We start from the raw sequence: 23,994 nt of genomic DNA, 5'->3' as shown, positions 1-23,994 counted from the left end.
CTGTCGTCCCCTTTTCCTCCTGCCCCCAATCCCTCCCAGCATCAGAGTCTTTTCCAACGAGTCAACTCTTCACATGAGGTGGCCAAAGTACTGGAGTTTCAGCTTTAGCATCATTCCTTCCAAAGAACACCCAGGGCTGATCTCCTTTAGAATGGACTGGTAGGATCTCCTTGCAGTCCAAGGGACTCTCAAGAGTCTTCTCCAACACCACAGTTCAAAAGCATCAATTCTTCGGCGCTCAGCTTTCTTCACAGTCCAACTCTCTAATCCATACGTGACCACAGGAAAAACCATAGCCTTGACTAGACGAACCTTTGTTGGCAAAGTAATGTCTCTGCTTTTGAATATGCTATCTAGGTTGGTCATAACTTTTCTTCCAAGGAGTAAGCGTCTTTTAATTTCATGGCTGCAATCACCATCTGCAGTGATTTTGGAGCCCCCAAAAATAAAGTCTGACACTGTTTCCACTGTCTCCCCATATATTTCCCATGAAGTGATGGGACCCGATGCCATGATCTTCGTTTTCTGAATGTTGAGGTTTAAGCCAACTTTTTCACTCTCCTCTTTCACTTTCATCAAGAGGCTTTTTAGTTCCTCTTCACTTTTGGCCATAAACAACTATAGAACATAAATGAAACATATTTCTGCTCTATAATTTTAAATGTAAATTATAAATCAATAACCTTGTCTGCCTTTGTCAGTTTTCTGGTAAAAACCACAGATACATAAAGTATCTAATAAATGGACACTTCTATATGCTTCCTCTAGTCAACTGACATGATTATAAATGGTGAAACATTAACTCCTTTAAATATAATATTCTGGAGATTTTTTTTGAACTTTTCTAATTAATTTAATTTTTTGCTGCCCCAGGTCTTAGTTGTGGCATGTGGCATCTTCATTGCTGCACACAGGATCTTCACTGTGGCATGGATAATGACCAGGGGTCAAACCCCTGCATTGGCAGTGTAGAGTCTTAACCACTGGACCACCAGGGAGGTCCCCTTAGGTTTTTTTTTAATAATTATATATATATATGGAATTTCAAATAAATTATTTAATATTATAGAAAATTTTTTAAACTTCAGCTGATTACTAAGTGTATGCCTTTTAACTTACTATAGAGAATGCATTTATAAAGATCTAACAAGTGTATTCACAGAACATGAGGCATGTAGCCACCCAAATTCATGGCTAAATCTCTCAATTGATAGAGTAAATTGCTGACAAAAGAAACATTTGTACTGGCCAAGCACTGTGGCTTGATTAAATTTGCTCTTTTATTTTATAAATCTGTTGTAAAGCCATTAGAAGAGTTTTATTGCTCAAATTATGAGGCTAAGTCAGAGTGGCCTTTTAAATCTATAAATTAATTAGAACTCTATTTCCAGAGCACTGAAAATATTCACCCCTTTCTTTCAAAGAATATATTTCCTTTCTCTATTACAAATAAAGTGTGGTTTAGATATCAATTCCCCAAGTAGCCATCATTCTTGTGTATGCCCCTTGGAGAGACCAGCAAATAAAAATTCCCTTCACTATTCACTTCTTGGCAGGTGAGGGAAGCATCTTATAAAAGAAATTAACCTTAATCAAAGCATTGTCTACATTCAAAATATGGCCTAGACACAAATCCAAGAAAGAATGACCTATCTTTATTCTGTACTCAAAATTCATTTTCCTTCACCATCAAAGTTCCATTGGCCCAGCATTTCTACTTTTTGCCATTGCTTTCTTCTTTCTACTACTTTATAAACACTTTCTTTTTTGCTGTTGTTTAATTTTTATTTTGTATTGGAATAGGGCTTCCAAGGTGACCCAAGGGTAAAAAGAATCCAACTGCCAATGCAGGAGCCACAGGAGATGTAGTTTCGATCCCTGGGTGGGGAAGATCCCTGGGAGGAAGGCATGATAACCCACTCCAGTATTGTTGCCTGGAGAATCCCACGGACAGAGAGAAGCCTGGTGGACTACAGTCCATGGGGTCACAAAGAGTTGGACACGACTGAGCGACTAAGCAGGCACACGTGCATAGTTGATTCATGGTGCTGTGTTAGTTTCAAGTGTAAGCAAAGTAATTCAGTTATATATATATACACACACACCCATTCTTTTTCAGTCTTTTCCCTTGTAGGTCAATACAGAGTACTGAATGGAGTTCACTATTCTATACAGTAGGTCCTTGGTAATTATCTATTTCATATATAGTAGTGTGTCTGTGTTAACCCAAATTCCTAAATTATCCCTCCTCCTCACTTTCCCCCTTTGGTAAACATAAATTGTTTCCTAAGCCTGTCAGTCTTTTTCTGTTTTGTAAATAAGTTCATTCATATCGTTCTCTTTAGATTCCACCAATCACATGATATTTGTCTTTCTCCATATGACTTACTTCACTTAATATGGTATCTCTAGGTCCAGGCATGTTGCTGAAGATGGCATTATGTCATTCCTTTTATGGCCGGGTAATATCCCATTGTATATATGTGCCACATCTTCCTTACCCATTCCTCTGTCAATGGACGTTTAGGTTGCATCCATGTCTTGGCTATTGTAAATAATGCTGCAATAAACATTGGGGTACATGTATATTTTTGAATCATAGTTTTTTCTGAATATATGCTCAAGAGTAGGACTGCTGGATCATAGGGTAGTTCTATTTTTAGTTTTGTAAGGAAACTCCATGATATTCTCTACTATGATTGTACCAATTTACATTACCATCAACAGCATAAGAGCGTTCACTTTTCTCCACACCCTCTCTAGCATTTACTGCTTGTACAATTTTTGATGATGGCCATTCTCACTGGCATGAGGCAACCATTATTGTAGTTTTGATTTGCATTTCTCTAGTAATTAGTGATGTTGAATATCTTTTCATGTACTTTTGGTCTTCTATATGTCTTCTTTGGGATCCATGTCCATTTAGGTGTTTGGCCCACTTTTGACTGGTTTGTTTGATAAAAACCTGCCAAAAGATAATGGCCACAATTTTAGAATCTTTTAGTCAGATTTTGTAATGCTTCACTCTTAAATAGAAATGTAAACTAAAAGATAACCAGATGGTTAAGACATCTCCAAAGTAAAAAAAAAAAAAAAAAATTAAATTAAAATAAAACATTTTTTAAATTGTATAAAGAAAACAGTATACAGAGAACAAAAAAACAAAACAAAACAAAAAAACTAATTAGAATCTTCCAAAATAAGAAATCAAAACATGCATAAAACAACAAAGAATCATAAGAAAAAAGAAACAAAGACAAAAATATTGGAAATTATAAATATAATTATCAAAATTTGAGGAACAGAAATATAAAGTAATTGAAAACTCTCAGAACCTTGAACAAGCAAAAACACTGAAAACATTTAAAAAAGAAGTAAATACAGCGGTTCAAGCTAGAAATGTCTATATCCAACTGAGATGAATTCCTGAGAGATCAGAGGAAACTGTGAAAGAAATACTCTAAGAAACAATATAAGAGTATTTCCTGCAATGAAAGGATATGAGTCTTCATTTTAAAGAGGTCACCAAATGCATGGCACATTAAATGGAAAATGACTCACAACAATGCACCAGGAATAGAGAAGATAGTAAAAGTTTTCAATGTACAAACTTTGCTGCGAAGTCACTTCAGTTGTGTCCAACTCTGTGCGACCCCATAGACGGCAGCCCACCAGGCTCCCCTGTCCCTAGGATTCTCCAGGCAAGAACACTGGAGTGGGTTGCCATTTCCTTCTCCAATGCATGAAAGTGAAAAGACTTTGAGTCACATATAAAAGACTGGGGCCGAGAGTGGCATTGACTTTTCAATAAATAGCATCCTAAATTAAAAGACAGTGGAGCAACACCTTCAGTGATAAAGCAAAATAATTTTCAGTCTCAAATTATCATTCAAAGATGAGAATAAGAATAAAGACAAATTCAAATCTACAGAGGACAAGGCATTTTACCTTCCATGCTCTCTTTCAAAAATGAGTCACTGAGGAATGATATCCAGCCAAAAAAAAGGGGGGGGGTTGGGGGTACAAAATGAAAAAGAAGAAAATATGAACTATGCAGGGAAATGGAAACAATCAGTAAAGCATCAAAGAGGACTCTGAGGTAACTGACCCTGCAGCACATACTGGCGTGAGAGAACAGAGACTGCAGTCAGGTGTCTTCTGGAAAAAACGATTCAATAGCTTAGTTTTTGCTATGGAGCATTTTGGTTTGGGGCAGATACATAGGTAGCAAGTGCTACAAGTGAAAAATTTGACAAGGTAGAAAAACTGCTGCAAAAAGGGAAAATGAATCACAGCATATGTTTTAGCTCTACAGTAAATGGTATTTATAAGGTTATAATGATTTTACACTAAATATTGATTTAATTTAAAATAGTAGCTTGTAAGAGAAGATGGGTAGGAGGAAGGTTGTATAACATCTGTCATAACAGGATGCCTAAAATTAATGACTTGAAGAAACAGTAGCATAAGTGTGTCATGTAGAAATATGGACTTAAGAACAGAAGAAACAGCTTAAAAAGTCAAAAGATTATATTTGAGTAGCAAATAATGAATGTTGGTCAGGGTCTTACTTTTCAAGTTTAATGGTACTTTTTTAATTTTTAAACCAACTGCATATATTATTGATTTTGACTTTCTCTGTAAATATTTTTAAAATAACAAGGTTTTAAAGCAAAATGATGCCCAGATCTTTTGATACCTATCTTGCTAACTTGAGCTGCATTTGTTTACTAGTGCTCTGGAGATGAGCCATGTTGTCGGACTCCTTTGGTTTATGGCTAAGCAAGCAAAATACTAAGTATTTAAAGACAAGATGCTTCTGTTGATTCCATCAGCATAATCTATTTATGTCTCACTTAATTTCCTCTGGTTCTTTACTGAGTGTCTATGACAGGATTGTAATATAAGATTTGTACAGCTGCTGGCTCTGTTAGCAAAGCACTTGGTACCCCACAGTTACGAGGCCCTGAGAATTTGTTAGCTCCTTGAAGTCTTGTGGGTTTTTAGACTCACAAATCCTAAATTTAAGAAATTGTCAAAGTAATCTCCCATAGACCAGGAATTTAGGTCAGAAAATACTCCAAATCCCTCAGACAGAAAAAGCTATAAATCTTTTAGGTTTCTTTGGAGGGTCTGAAGAGAGGTGATGTATTTAAATCTGAGGATTACATGGCAAAAGTATATTAGCTTGGCAAATTCCTGCCATGATGCTACCCTCCTGGGGAGAGCAAGTCCATCTATGATACATTATATCTCTGGGAAAACACAAAATTACTGATTCCTTTCCATTACCCTGCCCCCTTTCAAGGCTCCTCCAAAGCCTCTGCAGAAATATCCAGTTGCCTTGGGTAGAAAAAACAGACCAAAATGATTTAGCCAAAAAGGTTATGAGATTGAAACTTTTTATCTTTTACCTTCAACTCTTTGGCTCTTTCTAACTGTTCCTACCCAGCAGCTCTCAGGAAGAGTGATGTTTAGAAGTATAAACCCCTGCTTAACTAGTGTTAGTGATGGGGTATACTTTACATTCCTCATGGGTAAATCATTCCCACCCTCCATGTACCCATCCTCTCCGCCCAAGGTCAGAAAAAGGGATCTTCTTATTAAAAAAAAAAAAAAAAAAGACACACTTTATCTAACAGTAGATTATTCCCATTAAATCTTCAGCATAACCCAGTTGTTAAACAGATAAACCAAAATATTTCTAAGGAGTAATCTGGCATTTCTCAGGGAATCTGCCAGATTCTGCCTCTCTGCGCCCTAGCCTAGAATTCTCAGGGCAGAAGCTGGGTGGTCAAAGGGCTGGACAACTTTTATTTTCTGTCTCAGGGATCACTGAGTTTCAGTGCCTCATCTCTAACATCTTGGAAACTGAAACCTGGTTTTTATAAATTGTTTGTCTGTTTTTCTTTGATTTGTTCTTTCTTCCTTCTTTACTCACCCCCGACCGACCCTTTTTTTTTTTTTTTTTTTTTTTTTTTTAGTTGTTTCAAACAGAGAATAAATCTGGCTGGAAGCAGAATTCCTTCTTTTGGTTTAGGCTTTCCTGATAGCTCAGCTGGTAAAGAATCCACCTGCAATGAATGAGACCCTGGTTTGATCCCTGGGTCAGGAAGATCCCCTGGGGAAGGGATAGGCTACCCACTCCAGTATTCTTGAGCTTCCGTGGTGGCTCAGACGGTAAAGATTCCGCCTGCAATGCGAGAGACCTGGGTTCGATCCCTGGGTTGGGAAGAGCCCCTGGAAGAGGGCATGGCAACCCACTCCAGTATTCTTGCCTGGAAAATCCCCATGGACAGAGGAGCCTGGCAGGCTACAGTTCATGCAGTAGCAAAGAATAGGACATGGCTGAGCGACTTTCACTTCACTAAATATCTTGTAGGAAATCTCATCAAAGTGAGATTAAATAGCATGAAAAAGTGAAGGACAAAGACTGGTAGATTTCTGGTGAAACCTACCTGTTTTACATGAAATAAAAATTATGCATGTACTCAGGGCTTCCCTGGTGGCTCAGCTGGTAAAGAATCTGCCCGCAGTGTGGAAGAACTGGGTTCGATTCCTGGGTTGGGAAGGTCCCCTGGAGAAAGGAAAGGCTACCCACTCCAGTATTCTGGCCTGGAAAATTCCATGGACTGTATAGTCTATGGGGTCGCAAAGAGTCAGATACAACTGAGCAACTTTCACTTTCAGTCAATGTTTATTTAAAATAATCATACTCTGAGACTTATCTTATCAAATTACATAATATGTAATATAATCTGAGTCTGGGTGACAGACAAGGCCTATGTGACTTGAAGCTATTTACTCATTTATTCATTCAACAACCAACAATTCAATCAATAAGTATTTATTGATCACCTAGCATATGCTGGGCTCTACTCAAGGTCCTGGGAATAAGGCAAAGTAAAACAGGCTGTCAGATTCTTTGTGTTCACGTAGTTGACATAATAATGAGGAGATATGCAGAAAATACTCACATAGGGAAACAAATAAATAAGATCACTGCTGCTGCTGCCAAGTTGCTTCACTTGTGTCCGACTCTGTGCGACCCCATAGACGGCAGCCCACCAGGCTCCCCGCCCCTGGGATTCTCCAGGCAAGAACACTGGAGTAGGTTGCCATTTCCTTCTCCAATGCATGAAAGTGAAAAGTGAAAGTGAAGTCGCTCAGTCGTGTCCGACTCTTAGCAACTCCATGGACTGCAGCGTTCCAGGTTCCTCCATCCATGGGATTTTCCAGGCAAGAGTACTGGAGTGGGATGCCATTGCCTTCTAAGATCACTGCAGATAGTGTTAAGTGCCATGAAGAAGATGTAACAGTGCAGTGAGACAGAAAGTGACTGGTGGTAGGGACGAGAGGAAGTTCTACTTTGGCTGGCTCCTCAGGAAAGTTCTCTCTGAAGAGTTGGCATTTGAGTTTAGACTTGAAATACCAAAGGAAAAACCATGTGACAGTGTGGAATGGGTTAGAGATAAGGGAGATATTCCAAACAAAGAGAAGAGCAAATGCAGAAACCCCAAGAAGTGATAGAGCTATGTGCATTTGTGGGGTATAGCAAAGGCCAACGTGATTGGTGGCAGGGGAAGAGAGGAAGAGTGGTGTGAGATGAGTCTAAGAGCTAGCAAGGAGGCCTCTTTGGCCATGGCAAGGCACTGGAAAATAACAGTCATTCCAACAGGAAACCAGTAGAAAGATGTGGTATAATCAGATTTATGCTTTAAAAAATCAACTCTGGCTGCTGTGTGGGACCAGCAGGGTCCAAGTGAGATATGATGGAAGCCTAGACCACAATTGTATCATTGGAATAGATGAGAAGTGATCATGTTTAGAATATATTTTACAGATAGAGCTTATAGTACTTGATAAAGGATGGGTTTTGAGACATAAAAGAAAACCAGGATTCAGAAATGTTTGTGGCCTGACATACTGGCATGATGGAGGTAGCATTTTCTGAGTGGGGAAAATCTGGTGGATGAGCAGCCTTTTAGAGGTTGCCCAATGCCCAAATGAGTATATCAGTTTAGTAGTTGGATACGCAAGTTTGGAGCTGATGAGAGAGGCCCCAGTTAAAGAGAGAGATCTAGGGTAACCAGCACATTTGGAGATTGCCTACTGAAAAAACTATATAAAAAGAAGAGAACTGAGGACAAGGCTTAAGTCACTCCACTTTTAGAAATCAAGAGGAGAAGCTGGGCCAGCTAAAGGCATTCAGAAATAGCAACAATTAAGGTGGAAAAAAAATTCCAAAAACAAAGTATTTCCAGAAAGAAGTGATGTTCATCTGTGGTAGGAGCCACAGAGAGATCAAATACCATGAAATCAGAGAAACAACCATTGAATTTGGCAAGATGGAAATTGTGATCTTGATATGAGTTACTCAGTGGAGTGGTGGGGAATTCAGACTAAGAAGTTAGAATGGAATAGTAAGAAAGCAGAAACAGTAAGTATAGAAATCCTGTTTGCTCTGGCTTTCATATCCCTCTACTTGAAGATCCAGACATATGTGCATTTTGTGTTTTAAATAAATTGTGTCCACAAGAAAGTCAGAGTCAGCTTGTGTCAGCCATCTCCAATGGTACCTTGCGCAACCTCTTTAGTAGATACTAAACTAGAAAAGAGTCTTGTTTAGAGTTCAAATATATAGGGTTTGGAAATTGAATGGAATCATGTTTCTCTTATGAATGTCCTTTATTCAAAGTGCTGGAGTGTTTTTTCCAAATTTATTTCATTATTATTTTGCTTTTATTCAATACTTGATTCAATCAAAAGGTATATGTAATTGTATTATTTATATGTTATAATTTATGAAGAAAATAAATACTCATGTGTCCTCCACCCAGTTTAAGAACTATATGGTTATTAATATTTTTGCATCTATAATAACTATGAGACCCCCCCCATTATTATCCTGACTCACCCTCTCCCTAGTGATGATTACTATCCCAAATTTAATTTTTCCCTTGATTAAAAAACTAGTTTTATAATATACATATATGTCCCTAAACAACATATTATTTAATCTTTAGTTGATCTCTGTGGGATATGGGAGTGTTATAAGCCATTTTCCTTTGTAGAAATATCAACTTAGGTGACTGTGTGATTTACCCAAGGCCAAGAAAACCAACTGAAACCAGAGCCAAATATAGTTACTCTTTCTTGATTCAGAATATGTGTACACGTGTGCTCAGTCGCTTCAATCATGTCCAACTCTTTGCGACCCTATGGACCATAGTCCCTCAGGCTTCTCTGTCCAGGGGATTCTCCAGGCAAGAATACTGGAATGAGTTGTCATGCCCTCCTCCAGACGATCTTCCCAACTCAGGGATCAAAGCCGTGTTGCCTGTGTCTCCTGCATCGCAGGCTTAGCACTGAGCTACCAGAGAAACTCAATTCAGAACATGTCATGTTAATACTCACAAGAGCTAGAACTACAACAAAAAGTCACAGTGGAAGAGTCATTCTTTCCAGCTTTATCCAAACACAACCTCAGAATCCTTTTACTCAATACATCAGGCATTCACTACTAATTTCTTAGAGTTTCTAAAGAAAAGCTATATTTGATCAGAAAGTTCCATTGAATAATAAGGAATACAATTATTAACCCCATTCCTAAGAGTGAGATTTCTAACTCATTTTAATATTGAAAATTATTTTTAATAACCTATTTATTTGATGTAAATCAACTCATATTGCAAGACAAGAGTGATGTCTTTCTCTCATTTGAAAATCAGTAATAACATTTCACCTATGAGAATTTATATGCCCTAGTTTGCTAATGAAAGTAGTATTTCTATATTTTGTTGTAACAGAATTATAGAGTCTCAGTATTAAAAGTGAAAATATGCTATTCCTGCTGTTTTCATAGATGAGATTTCCTGACTTCAGTTAGTAGACTTCACCACACCCAATATTCTTTGACCTATCTATTCTCAGTCCAAGAGATTTAGGCTTTAATTCAATAGTTCAATTGATACATTCACCTTGAGGCAAATCTCTATGTTGTGTACTAGATGTAGTATTGGGTTTCTACATCATTCCCAAAATGAAACTGCTGCTTTATCCCCCAGCTCATGGGCATCCTTGTCTTACACATGGTCTCATCAATTTCTTCTGAAAATAGAGCCTACTTTCCTATGGATAACCCATTATATATAACTGGAGGCCACATGACTTGTCCTGGCCAATGAAAAAAACTCTTGCCCCAGGAAAAAGTGATTGGATCAAAAATGATTAAGTGACCCAAGGTTGGTTAATCTAACCCAACATGAAAGCTTTTCTATTAATATAAGTGCTACCAAAAAAAAAGATATTGTCTTTGAGAGGTTTTAAACTCATAAGATATGTGTTGTGAAGTAGTTAACAGCTAGGATATAAGTTTTCTAATGCTGACAGACATTCTGCCTGCCTTTGAGAGTCATTTGAGAGAAAATTTCCAAGAACTAGAAATATAGAACCTTTATAATATCATTGAAATTTCCTATCTTATCATGCCTAAAATTATTCTTGTTCTATGGACTTTTAGCTAAATAACCTAAAAGAATTTTTCCCTTCTGTGGTTTGAGTGGAATTTCTTTTACTGTCACTGAAACAGCCATGGCTAATACATAAATTTGTACATGAAAATGGAATGTGGCAGGCAATAGGCCTTAAATTGAGGAGTTGACTGAGTCCAGGTGGAATGATATGTGGTCATGAAACAGTTGATTAAACTTGTGTACGTTTTGTTTGGGGATATAAATCATGTGCTTACCCAGGCTGTAGCTTCTGGGACCTTTGTGAAAAAGATACCTGGGACTTCTGCTTCTGGCCACAATGAAATACCGTACACTAGAATTGTCCTCTTGCCTCATATAGCTGAAAAATAAGAACAAAAAGAAAAGAAACAATACTTTTCACACATTGAACAGCAGGCAACACAGGATAGTAATTCCAAAAGAAAAAAAAACTCAGTGAAGTAAATTGTAAGACTCCTGTGGCATACTGCCTAGATTGAGTTTCCAGGATGTGCTGTGGAGAGGAAGAAGAACCCAGCATTCTCCTGAGTTAGAAACACAAAACAAGGTTCACAGAGGCCAAGGAAGCTAGAGTTTTGGCAGAGCACTGGGAATAAGGAGAACTGCAATTAAAAAAGAGCTCCCCCCGATACCAAAACTTCACCTGAGTCCTGATCATTATATGTATATGAGGAAATTCCCTAATGTCCTGAAAAAAAAAAAAAACACCTGAAGGGAGCAAGTAGACCCAGTGATAGGACCTTGCACCAAGAATAGTTGGTATCTCCTCCAGTCAGAGTAGACAAATGGCAAAACGCATGGGGCATCAGACATAATACTCAAAAAAACACTGACCACTAGTGGGAAAAAATTAGCCCTAAATTAAATGCTAATGTTTCTACCTAATAGAGTTTAAAAACAAGCCTCCGAAGATGACACTGTTACAACATTCATCTATTAACAATTAATCTGACCCAGTAAAATCAAGAACACTTTTAACTATATATATATATATGAATATTCAGCAGCCAGCAAAGTAAAATTTCATGCAGAGAGGCAGGAATAGGACCTTTAATAAACAGAAAATCAAGAAATCAATCAAAATGGAAACAGAAATGTCACAAATGATAGAATTAGTAAACATGAACGTGAAAATGCCTGTCACATCTATGAGCTTCCCTGATGGCTCAGTGGGTAAAGGATCCACCTGCAATGCAGGGGACACGAGACACAGGTTCAATTCTGGGGTTGGGAAGACACCCTGGAGAAGGAAATGGCCAGTATTTCCATGCCAGTATTTTTGCCTGGAAAATCCCACGAACAGAGGAGCCTTGTGGGCTACAGGCCAAAGGGTCACAAAGAGTCAGACACAACTGATGACTAAGCAGAGCACATCACCGCTATATTCCATTTGTTCACAAACGTAGTTCAGTTCAGTCATTCAGTTGTCTCTGACTCTTTGCAATCCCATGAACCATAGCACGCCAGGCCTCCCTGTCCATCACCAACTCCCAGAGTCCACCCAAACCCATGTCCATTGAGTTGGTGATGCTCTCTAACCATCTCATCCTCTGTCATTCCCTTCTCCTCCTGCCCTCAATCTTTCCCAGCATCAGGGTCTTTTCAAATGAATCAGCTCTTTGCATCAGGTGGCCAAAGTATTGGAGTTTCAGCTTCAACATCAGTCCTACCAATGAACACCTGGGACTCATCTCCTTTAGTATGGAGTGGTTGGATTTCCTTGTAGTTCAAGGGACTCTCAAGAGTCTTCTCCAACACCACAGTTCAAAAGCATCAATTCTTTGGCACTCAGCTTTCTTCACAGTCCAACTCTCACATCCACACATGAGTACTGGAAAAACCATAGCCTTGACTAGACAGACCTTTGTTGCCAAAGTACTGTCTCTGCTTTTTAATATGCTATCACAAATGTAGAGAAACATAAATATGTTAAGGAAAAACATGAAATATATTACAATGAGCCAAACTGATCTTTTAGATATAAACAATACAGCATCAGAGATTAAACATACCTGAAAGAAATTGCAACCCAAAGTAATATGACAAATAATACCTTTATATGGAATCAGTTTCCACCATTATCCACATTAACTCCATTTCCTCATAATGTGCCCATTAGTAATATCCACTATATTGATTGTTTTAACAATTAAGTGAGCTAATAAATGTAACTCAAAGCAACACTTCCCATCTAAAAATAACTCATTAATATTAGCTACTAATAATAGTGTAGGGGAGCAATATTTGCCACCTCAAAGTGTTTCTCTCTGGCATGAGGATTAATTTAGACTGATTATTTTTAAAAAACAGAAGACTCAGAAAGTTTTTCTTGTTACCTCCCCCTTAACTGCCTAAAAGAATTTGAAGAGTCTCTTCTAGGAATAGAGCTATAATCAGAGAGAGCTACAAAAGATATGGACTAGATGTGGTTGGGAGAAAAACTTGGCAAGGTCCACTCTGTGTCCCATTGTCTCTACATGGCATGGTGAATATTTGTTTACCAAACATTTGCATTTCCATCTCCATGTGAATTACCTTCCTCATCTTTAAAGTCTTAAACCACTACCCCAGCGTTTTTGTCTTTAGCTGAAGATGGTATTTAAGGTGAGGGCTTTGGCCATGTTGGCAAGGACAAATTTCTCAGTTTCCCTGGGTCTTTCCCATGTATACATATTATTAAACTTGTTTTTTTTCCTGTTAATCTGTCTCAGGTCAATTTAATTCTTCATCCATCTATAAGAACCTAGAAAGGTAGAGGAAAATTTCTTCCTCCCTGACAACATAATATATCTTATTTACATATTTCCCCTAGTTGCTTTGCTGTGTTCCAACTCTCTTGATTTATTAGCTACTATCTGCCTACTTAGACCAACCAATTACCTGTCATCATTCTCACCAACACCTCCAGCTTGATTGAACTTCCTTTTGTCATTTGCAGCTAGATATGATAATGCTTATCCTTCCCAAAGGCCAGTATAGTTTCTGCTTTTTTTCCTACTTGGTTTAGTCTGTCCTGCTGTTTATCAAATTCACTGTTCTCTCTCTGACAACAGGGAACCTTAAAAGTCATCCAATTCAATCACTAAAATTCCCATTGTGATAGGTATTATAAAGAGCTTATCTTATTTTTCTAAATTTAAAAGTTTATTTCAGGCAAGATATACTATGCACAAGTCAGTTTTGCAGTCGTTTTCTTTTTCACTGACATAATGAGTTTGACTAAACCCTGAAATACAAACTGCTCTATTTTAGTTTGTTATTTAATATTCATAATATATTACATATCAATAATATGTAAAAGAATAGTGTATTATATAATTTAACTTTGCATGGTATTAAGTATCCAACTTCTACCTTGGATTTATAAATGTAAACTCTGCTAATGAAGAATAATGAGTTACTTACTCATTATTACTTACTCATAAGCTGTATACTTACAGCTATACTTTTTGAGCTAAAATTTTATGTGCCCAGAAAGATTTTTATATGGTATCTCATTTCATAATCACCACAACTCTGCATGTTACTTATTATTGATATCTCTATTTTATAGATGAGAAAATTAAGGTTGAGAAAGGTTAAGTGACATGAAAGTCACATATTCAGGAAGCTGGTGACCCTGGATTCCAATCTGTATCTTTCTGATGCAAAAACCTGAGTTCTTAAACACTCTGCTATATGGGACAAAAATGAGGTAAACACCTTGAACAAAACTAGTATTTTTATTCCATTTTGAAAAATATGTTACTAAAGCACAAAATAGAAAGATCTGTAAGATTAAGGTTGAGAGAGTTCTGGAAATCTATAGATAGAAATAAATCCTGGAGAGAGAGGACTATACTGTACCTTGAATCATCCATGAAGTCAAAGCGAGTATGAGGGCTAACTGTAGTTAGAAATCAATTTTCTTCCTAGTTTTTCATAGTTTCTCTTTCCCCATACTTTAAAGTATCCTAATCTGCTTTCCTACTGTGACTTATTTCTGGTAATGTACGGTTGGAATAACAGCATCCTCATACCTAGTGGGCTGTGTAGCAGTGCATGCTGGGAATTGTAAGGATCATGAGGAACTCTGGAGGTAGAACACAAGCCATCATCACTTCAAAACGAAGACATCAGCTCTGCTGATGGTGGGAACTAACCAAAGGCAATAACATCAAAGCCACAGGAGCGCCTTCACATGTAAAAGCAAACTCAGTCAGTAGCAGACTAGCAGTGTACTTTGATGAAAAATAGTATGTTTTATTAAAGCAGCTTCTTCTGTTTGTTAAAATGTATGCCTTCAACCATAAAATACACATTCATTTGTTTAGCCTGTAAACATGTACTTAGTATCTAGATAGGTACTATACTTTGTACAAGGATGCCTAGAAAGACATAGATAAAAGTATCAGATCTTTAAATCTTTAGAGTCTAGTATAAAGATCAAATATGTAAATGATCTTTACATTTACAACTATACTTTTTGAGCTAAAATTTTATGTGCCAAGAAAGATTTTTATATGCTACTTCATTTCATAATCACAACTCTACATGCAAAACACTACCAGGAATATACCTACATTTAAACAAAATGGGGTGTATTATTTACAGCAGCAAGGGAGATCTCAACCTCACACCATGTGTAACAAAGGAGAGTCTTACAGGATGTTAGGGAGACTAGATATAGGATGTTGGCCATGTTCATTGAGGGGAAGACTCAGGGAATCAGGTGATTGTTCTGGATTGCATGCTGCCAAAAAAGGGAGCAATTCTATGGTTGGTTATCTTCATACTCTTTAGGAGCAGAGAGGAATGGAATGAGGTTAAACTTATAATTGGTTAAGAAGCAGCAGCAAGTCACAGTAGCTGGGAAAGAGAGAGATGTGGCCATTTTTGTGGTTAACATGGTGTTGTTGTTTTTGTTTGTGCTTAGATGTCCTTATGGAGGGATCTTGTTTTTGTTTCAACCCATTAAGTGGATTCGCTACAAAATAACCTCAAACGATCTGGGTGTTCTGTGCATAAGTTATGTTCAGCAGGAAAACATCATGGCCTGCTGGGGGATAAGGCTGCTTTTTTCTTTCTCATTACTAACTTACACTATGCCTCGATAAGTGCTAAACGAGAAGAATATACAGATGTGGGAGTTAAAAGACTGATAAATTCTGCTTGCAAATGGATGTTCCTGAAAAAGTGGTTAATGTGAACAGGGTCTTGAAGGATGCACAGGAATTTACTTGGTAAAAGAGAGGTCAGAGGTCATTTCCAAGCAGAAGCAAAATGTGCAGGCAGATGTGGGCACACGCAGCATGATGGGGAACTTTGAGCACTGCAGTATGCTATAATGAACTGAGTTGGTGAAATTGAGGTTGTCAGATGGCAGCAGTCAAGTCATGAAAAAGCCTGGACTTTATGCAGCTGGTACTATGGATCCATCAAAAATTATTTGAGTCAGAGAATACCATAATCAGATCTGAGTTTCAAAAGGGAGATTCTGGCAGCCATATGGAGAACAAACTAGTTTGAGGAAAGAAAAGGACAGAGACCAATTAGAACATCAGTTTAAGCAAGAAATGATGACTGCGTAAACTGAACCAGTAGCAATGAGAATGGAAGACATAAGGGACACAAGATACATGTCCAGCATAGCAGGACCAGACTCAGAGACTGTATCCTCCACTAAAATATGGAGGATGCATAAGGCGAGGAGGCGGGTTAACTACCCACCACTGTACACCTAACACTAGTACAATATCTGGCATGTGGTAGTTCCTCAATGAATGTTAGTTGAGTGAATAAACAAATTGTGAGAAATGGGTTGGGGAGGATATCAATGAAGGAGAAGCAGATACTTCTAGGGCATGGTGTTGGGTAAATGGTGACTTAATAAACTGAGCTAAAGGAGCATATTTTTGGAGGAAGAAATTAGTTTGATTTTGGACAAATGCACAAAGCAAAATAGTTACTCTTGGCTTTATAAAAATGCTTCAAGGAGTATTTTAAAAATGAAAATAACCTGAAGTGTGTTGATTGGCCAAATAAGAACCCAGAGTCCCAATAGTATTACCGTATGTTAAAAGAAGTTAATAAGTTCCTTCCTTTCTGAGAACTATCTTGCAGTAGATAAAAGTTCCAGACTTATTTATTATATTTGGTTACTAAAGCATCAGAATTGAAAAGTAATGGAAAATATAACTGGCATATGAATGAAAAATTTTTCTTATCTTTACAATAGATTTTTTGAGCTTTATTAAGGTATAATTGACATACAATAAATTGCACAAATTTAAAATCTACAATTTGATGTATTTATAGATATTTATACATCTGTAAAATTGTCACCACAAATCAGAAGAGTATACCCATCTCCTCCAAAAGTTTCTTTGATTCCATTGAAATCCCTCCCTCCCCGACTTTATCACTCCATCCCCCCAAACCCAGGCCCCAGGCAACCACTGATTTACTTTCTCTATATATGGCAACTTTTAGAATTCAGTGCAGCTTTTAGAATTTTATGTAAATGAAATCCTACAGTATGTCTTCTTTCGTGTCTTACTTCTTTGACATTTACCCATGTTGCATATATCAAAACTTCACTTATTTTTATTGCTGTGCAATATTTCATTGTGTTATATACACACAATTTATAGATTCTCTTGTTGATGGACACTTAGGTTGTGTGATGGTTTTAAAATATGTCCACAAATTCTTTGACACTGTTGTCTTCAAGACATAGAGCCTAATTTCACTTTCCTTTCCAACATGAACTGGATTTAGTGACTCATTTCTATTTCATAGAATAAAGCAGAAGTGATGGCCTGTAGCTTTGGAAACTGGGTTTTATAAGAATTTTGGACTTCCACCTTCCTCTCTCTTGGATCACCTGCTCTGGGGGAAGCCAGTTGCCATTCTGTGAAGCAACTCAAGCAGCCCTATAGAGAAACCTATGTAATAGGAAACTGTAGTCTCCTGACAACAGCCATAAGTAAGCCACGTTGGAAGCTAATCCAATTTCAGCCCAGACTTCTGATGACTGTAACCCCTTGACACTTTGGCTGCAACTTCACAGGTGACCCAGAACCAGAACTACCTGGTGAAGCTGCTCCCAAATTCTTGATCCACAGAAACTGTGAGACAATAAATGTTTGTTGTTTGAAGTCACTAAAATTACAGATCCTCTGTTACATAGCAACAGGAAACTAATATAAGTTGTTTCAGCCTTGGGGCTATTGCAAGTCAAGCTGCTATGAATATTTGTATAGAAGCATTTGCGTGTGTGGAGAAGGCGATGGCACCCCACTCCAGTACTCTTGCCTGGAAAATCCCATGGAGGGACGAGCCTGGAAGGCTGCAGTCCATGGGGTCGCTGAGGGTTGGACACGACTGAGCGACTTCACTTTCACTTTTCACTTTCATGCATTGGAGAAGGAAATGGCAACCCACTCCAGTGTTCTTGCCTGGAGAATCCCAGGGATGTCGGAGCCTGGTGGGCTGCCATCTATGGGGTCACACAGGGTTGAACACGACTGAAGTGACTTAGCAGCAGCATACATACATATGTGCGCTTGTGCTCAGTCATGTGCGACTCTTTGCGACCCCATAAACTATAGCCCTCCTGGCTCCTCTGTCGACGGTATTATCTGGGCAAGAATACTGAAGTAAGTTGCCATTTTCCTCCTCCAGATATATATATTTTTTTTCATTTCTTTTGTTTTACTATATGTTTCACCACAATTGTTAATTTGTATTGTTTTCCATTCAAGTGTCAAGTTGACACAACAAGGTTATAAGCTCCAGGTATTTATTTAATATTCTACACCATGCTCAGACCCATGCTAATTGGCTAGTAAATGATCAATATTTTGAACTGAGATAAATTGAGAACAATAATAACTACTCAAATGACTTTCAGTAAAGAAGGGAGAAGGTGATTCAGTGTTGTCAGTAGACATACTGACTGGCTGCCCTTATTTTCACCTTGTGAAAAAATGAATTGATTTGCTTTAGGTCTAGGGAAAGGATGCAGTGTCGAGCCCATGAAAGAAATTTCAGTCCCAGGTGATGTGACTTCTATTTTGAATGATACACATGAAATGGGGAGAATGAATCTAACTTCATCCTGGTGAAAATCTGAGGTGGCACCTTTCTGAAAATAGGAATAAAATGTACTTTATCACTTTGCCAGAGAGTTTCCTTTCTCTTTCAACTGCTTTGCAACCAGTCTAAGCTGTGCTTAAGGAAACTTACCATGGCATTGAGAATTTAGGTAAGATTTCTCTTCCAGCTCTCAGATACAGCAGGAGAGAGCACCTATGTGGAATGCCTTTGTAATGCTCAATAAGTTTCTACAAGTTGAGTTCCTTTATATGGCATGGAAGACACTGAGATTTTTTAAAGGGTGGAAATGTAAGATTTGAAATAGCCAACTGCCAAAAAAAAAAGTATAGGGGGTGCTACCAAATTTAACCACAATGTACTGAATGACTCTGTTACTAGGAAGTAGGATTCACTCCATTGCAATTCTTGAGAGCTAGTAATAATGGGAACTTACAAAAAATATTCATGAGATTTTCTGTTTTGATTTTCTTGTCCTAATCTTGCTTCCATTCTGCCAAAAATTTGCCTAGGGGAGATTTAGAATTGTTAAAACAGAAATGGAAAGAGGAAAAAATAGTGTTACTATTCAGTTTTTGACACCAAAATTCAGCAAGTTTTTTTAGTGCACACAGTCTCTACACTGCTTTGTCTCCTCCTTTAAAAAGCCGAGATTGATAATTCTAGTCATGGTGTTTTGTATAATGGAGTTGCCATCAACACAAGGAGAGGAAGATGGAGAAAACAAACCCATTCTAGGCCTGGCTGATCAGAAGTACTGTAGACAGTAGGAAGAAGAGGGAGCAAAAGAAGCATCAAGTCTGACACCCTCACTGCCTCACAGACTCCTAGATTAGAAGAAAAGGACTTATTCATCACAGCAATAGCATTAACCAAAATTTCAGTATTTGCATAAATACCTCAAGCCTGAATGCCCACAGTGTGACAGGAATGGCCACCTCACTCCAGCAATGTAGTTGACTGCACTTCCAAGCTTAGAAAACCAGAATCCTTTATAATGGACAGTGGACCTGTCTGACCTTCACCCAGGAGATAAACATTGTCTTACTATCCCAGATGTACAAAGATGTATAACAATGTGGAACCCATAGCGGACTGTGGACCAATAATCAGTACTTGACTGAAAACAAACCTTCAAGATAGGCACATTTCACTCACTTTCCAGAGAATTAAAGTCAGGGTCAAAGAAGCGAAGGAATTCATGCTAGGCCCCACAGTGGTACAGTTGGAATTTATACCTAAACATGACTCCTTCCATGCCTTCTGCCCATCAAACCACTCCCAAGATCCATGCCTGATTATGGTCAATGTTTATGACAAGCCAAAAGTCATGATTGAATTCTTCCAGAGGAAAATTTCTATCGGCTTACCATGTTCCCCAGGATGACAAACATTATTTCCTGAAAGATACTTCAGAAGAACTAAACCAAAACTTTATAAATGAATTTAGCATGCCTCCCTAAGTGAGATGTCTCTACAGTAGGACCCCAAATTTTACTTGTCATCAGAAGGCAGAGGGAAAAGAAAGAGACGTTGTCCAAAGTGAAGGAATATTTCCAGTTTTTTAAGGAATCTCCACACTGTTCTCCATAGTGGCTGTGCTAGTTTGCATTCCCACCAACAGTGTAAGAGGGTTCCCTTTTCTCCACACCCTCTCCAGCGTTTATTATTTGTAGACTTTTGGATCGCAGCCATTCTGACTGGTGTGAAATGGTACCTCATAGTGGTTTTGATTTGCATTTCTCTGATAATGAGTGATGTTGAGCATCTTTTCATGTGTTTGTTAGCCATCTGTATGTCTTCTTTGGAGAAATGTCTATTTAGATCTTTGGCCCATTTTTTGATTGGGTCATTTATTTTTCTGGAGTTGAGCTGTAGGAGTTGCTTGTATATTTTTGAGATTAGTTGTTTGTCGGTTGCTTCATTTGCTATTATTTTCTCCCATTCTGAAGGCTGTCTTTTCACCTTGCTAATAGTTTCCTTTGATGTGCAGAAGCTTTTAAGGTTAATTAGGTCCCATTTGTTTATTTTTGCTTTTATTTCCAATATTCTGGGAGGTGGGTCATAGAGGATCCTGCTGTGATGTATGTCAGAGAGTGTTTTGCCTATGTTCTCCTCTAGGAGTTTTATAGTTTCTGGTCTTACGTTGAGATCTTTAATCCATTTTGAGTTTATTTTTGTATATGGTGTTAGAAAGTGTTCTAGTTTCATTCTTTTACAAGTGGTTGACCAGATTTCTCAGTACCACTTGTTAAAGAGATTGTCTTTAATCCACTGTATATTCTTGCCTCCTTTGTCAAAGATAAGGTGTCCATATGTGCGTGGATTTATCTCTGGGCTTTCTATTTTGTTCCATTGATCTATATTTCTGTCTTTGTGCCAGTACCATACTGTCTTGATAACTGTGGCTTTGTAGTAGAGCCTGAAGTCAGGTAGGTTGATTCCTCCAGTTCCATTTTTCTTTCTCAAGATTGCTTTGGCTATTTGAGGTTTTTTGTATTTCCATACAAATTGTGAAATTATTTGTTCTAGCTCTGTGAAGAATACTGTTGGTAGCTTGATAGGGATTGCATTGAATCTATAAATTGCTTTGGGTAGTATACTCATTTTCACTATATTGATTCTTCCAATCCATGAACATGGTATATTTCTCCATCTATTAGTGTCCTCTTTGATTTCTTTCACCAGTGTTTTATAGTTTTCTATATATAGGTCTTTAGTTTCTTTAGGTAGATATATTCCTAAGTATTTTATTCTTTTTCATTGCAATGGTGAATGGAATTGTTTCCTTAATTTCTCTTTCTGTTTTCTCATTATTAGTGTATAGGAATGCAAGGGATTTCTGTGTGTTGATTTTATATCCTGCAACTTTACTATAATCATTGATCAGTTCTAGTAATTTTCTGGTGGAGTCTTTAGGGTTTTCTATGTAGAGTATCATGTCATCTGCAAATAGTGAGAGTTTTACTTCTTCTTTTCCAATTTGGATTCCTTTTATTTCTTTTTCTGCTCTGATTGCTGTAGCCAAAACTTCCAAAACTATGTTGAATAGTAATGGTGAAAGTGGGCACCCTTGTCTTGTTCCTGACTTTAGAGGAAATGCTTTCAATTTTTCACCATTGAGGATAATGTTTGCTGTGGGTTTGTCATATATAGCTTTTATTATGTTGAGGTATGTTCCTTCTATTCCTGCTTTCTGCAGAGTTTTTATCATAAATGGGTGTTGAATTTTGTCAAAGGCTTTCTCTGCATCTATTGAGATAATCATATGGTTTTTGTTTTTCAATTTGTTAATGTGGTGTATTACATTGATTGATTTGCGGATACATACACACTGAGGAAACCAGAAGGGAAAGAGACACGTGTACCCCAATGTTCATCGCAGCACTGTTTATAATAGCCAGGACATGGAAGCAACCTAGATGTCCATCAGCAGATGAATGGATAAGAAAGCTGTGGTACATATACACAATGGAGTATTACTCAGCCATTAAAAAGAATACATTTGAATCAGTTCTAATGAGGTGGATGAAACTGGAGCCTATTATACAGAGTGAAGTAAGCCAGAAGGAAAAACATAAATACAGTATACTAACGCATATATATGGAATTTAGAAAGATGGTAACGATAACCCTGTGTACCAGACAGCAAAAGAGACACTGATGTATAGAACAGTCTTATGGACTCTGTGGGAGAGGGAGAGGGTGGGAAGATTTGGGAGAATGGCATTGAAACATGTGAAATGTCATGTATGAAACGAGATGCCAGTCCAGGTTCAGTGCACGATGCTGGATGCTTGGGGCTGGTGCGCTGGGACGGCCCAGGGGGATGGTATGGGGAGGGAGGAGGGAGGAGGGTTCAGGATGGGGAGCACATGTATACCTGAAATTAAAAAAAAAATTAAAAAATTAAAAAATTAAATAAAAAAATAAAAATAAAAAATAAAATGAATACCTCAAAAAAAAAAAAAAAAAAAACAAAGTGAAGGAATATCCTAGGAATCCAAATGGAGCATTTGTCTTTTCACAAAATTGAATTGCCACAAACCTGTGAAGAGTAGAAAAACCTATCCTGGAAGGATGGAAGAGAAGAGAGCATTTTGCTTTAACCTGGGCAGATTTTGTAAACCTGTTTCTAGGAGGGCTGCCATCAGTTTCTTCCCTCCCTGTATACGTGTTTCACTGCTCTCAAGGGAAGTAGTGTCTGTTCCTCTTTTTCTACCCCCCCCCCTTGAGTCTGAGCTGAACTTACTGAATTCTTTTATAGAAAAATGCAACAGGGATCTCCCTGGTTTCCAATGGCTAAGACTCTGGACTCCCAAAGCAGGGGGACGAAGTTTAATCCCAGGTCAGGGAACTATATCCCAAATGCTTCACCTAAGACCTGACACAGCCAAATAAATAAATAATTGTGCATGTGTGGCTGAGTCCCTTTGCTACTCACTTGAAATTTTACAACATTGTGAATCAGCTATCAGTTCAGTTCAGTCACTCAGTCGCGTCCGACTCTTCGCAACCCCGTGAATCGCAGCACGTCAGGCCTCCCTGTCCATCACCAGCTCCCGGACTTCACTCAGACTCACGTCAATCGAGTCAGTGATGCCATCCAGCCATCTCATCCTCTGTCGTCCCCTTCTCCTCCTGCCCCCAATCCCTCCCAGCATCAGAGTCTTTTCCAATGAGTCAACTCTTCGCATGAGGTGGCCAAAGTACTGAAGTTTCAGCTTTAGCATCATTCCCTCCAAAGAAATCCCAGGGCTGATCTCCTCCAGAATGGACTGGTTGGATCTCCTTGCAGTCCAAGGGACTCTCAAGAGTCTTCTCCAACACCACAGTTCAAAAGTATCAATTCTTTGGCGCTCAGCCTTCTTCACAGTCCAACTCTCACGTCCATACATGACCACAGGAAAAACCATAGCCTTGACTAGACAGACCTTTGTTGGCAAAGTAATGTCTCTGCTTTTGAATATGCTATCTAGGTTGGTCATAACTTTCCTTCCAAAGAGCAAGCTTCTTTTAATTTCATGGCTGCAGTCACCAACTGCAGTGATTTTGGAGCCCCCAGAAAATAAAGTCTGACACTGTTTCCACTGTTTCCCCATCTATTTCCCATGAAGTGATGGGACAGGATGCCATGATCTTCGTTTTCTGAATGTTGAGCTTTAAGCCAACTTTTTCACTCTCCACTTTCACTTTCATCAAGAGGCTTTTTCGTTCCTCTTCACTTTCTGCCATAAGGGTGGTGTCATCTGCATATCTGAGGTTATTGATATTTCTCCTGGCAATCTTGATTCCAGCTTGTGTTTCTTCCAGTCCAGCGTTTCTCATGATATACTCTGCATATGTTAAATAAGCAGGGTGATAATATACAGCCTTGATGTAC

The 23,994-nt window shown here is 38.2% G+C and overlaps 1 long non-coding RNA gene across 1 annotated transcript in view; it reads right to left on the bottom strand.

The window, feature by feature from the left end:
• Positions 1–376: 376 nt before the first annotated feature.
• The window catches only part of LOC138984632 (uncharacterized), a 45,103-nt gene continuing 21,485 nt past the window's right edge, over positions 377–23,994 (bottom strand). Inside the window, exons 2-3 of the long non-coding RNA XR_011461871.1 lie at positions 10,751–10,854; positions 377–2,965 (exon numbers count right to left, since the gene is read on the bottom strand). This is a non-coding gene — a long non-coding RNA (uncharacterized lncRNA). The remainder of the gene's footprint in view (positions 2,966–10,750; positions 10,855–23,994) is intronic.

Source organism: Bos mutus, chromosome 2 (genome assembly GCF_027580195.1).
Source record: "Bos mutus isolate GX-2022 chromosome 2, NWIPB_WYAK_1.1, whole genome shotgun sequence".
Lineage (NCBI taxonomy): Eukaryota > Metazoa > Chordata > Mammalia > Artiodactyla > Bovidae > Bos > Bos mutus.
The sequence above is the reverse complement of the archived record's forward strand: the minus strand, read 5'-3'. Positions and strand labels throughout refer to the sequence as shown.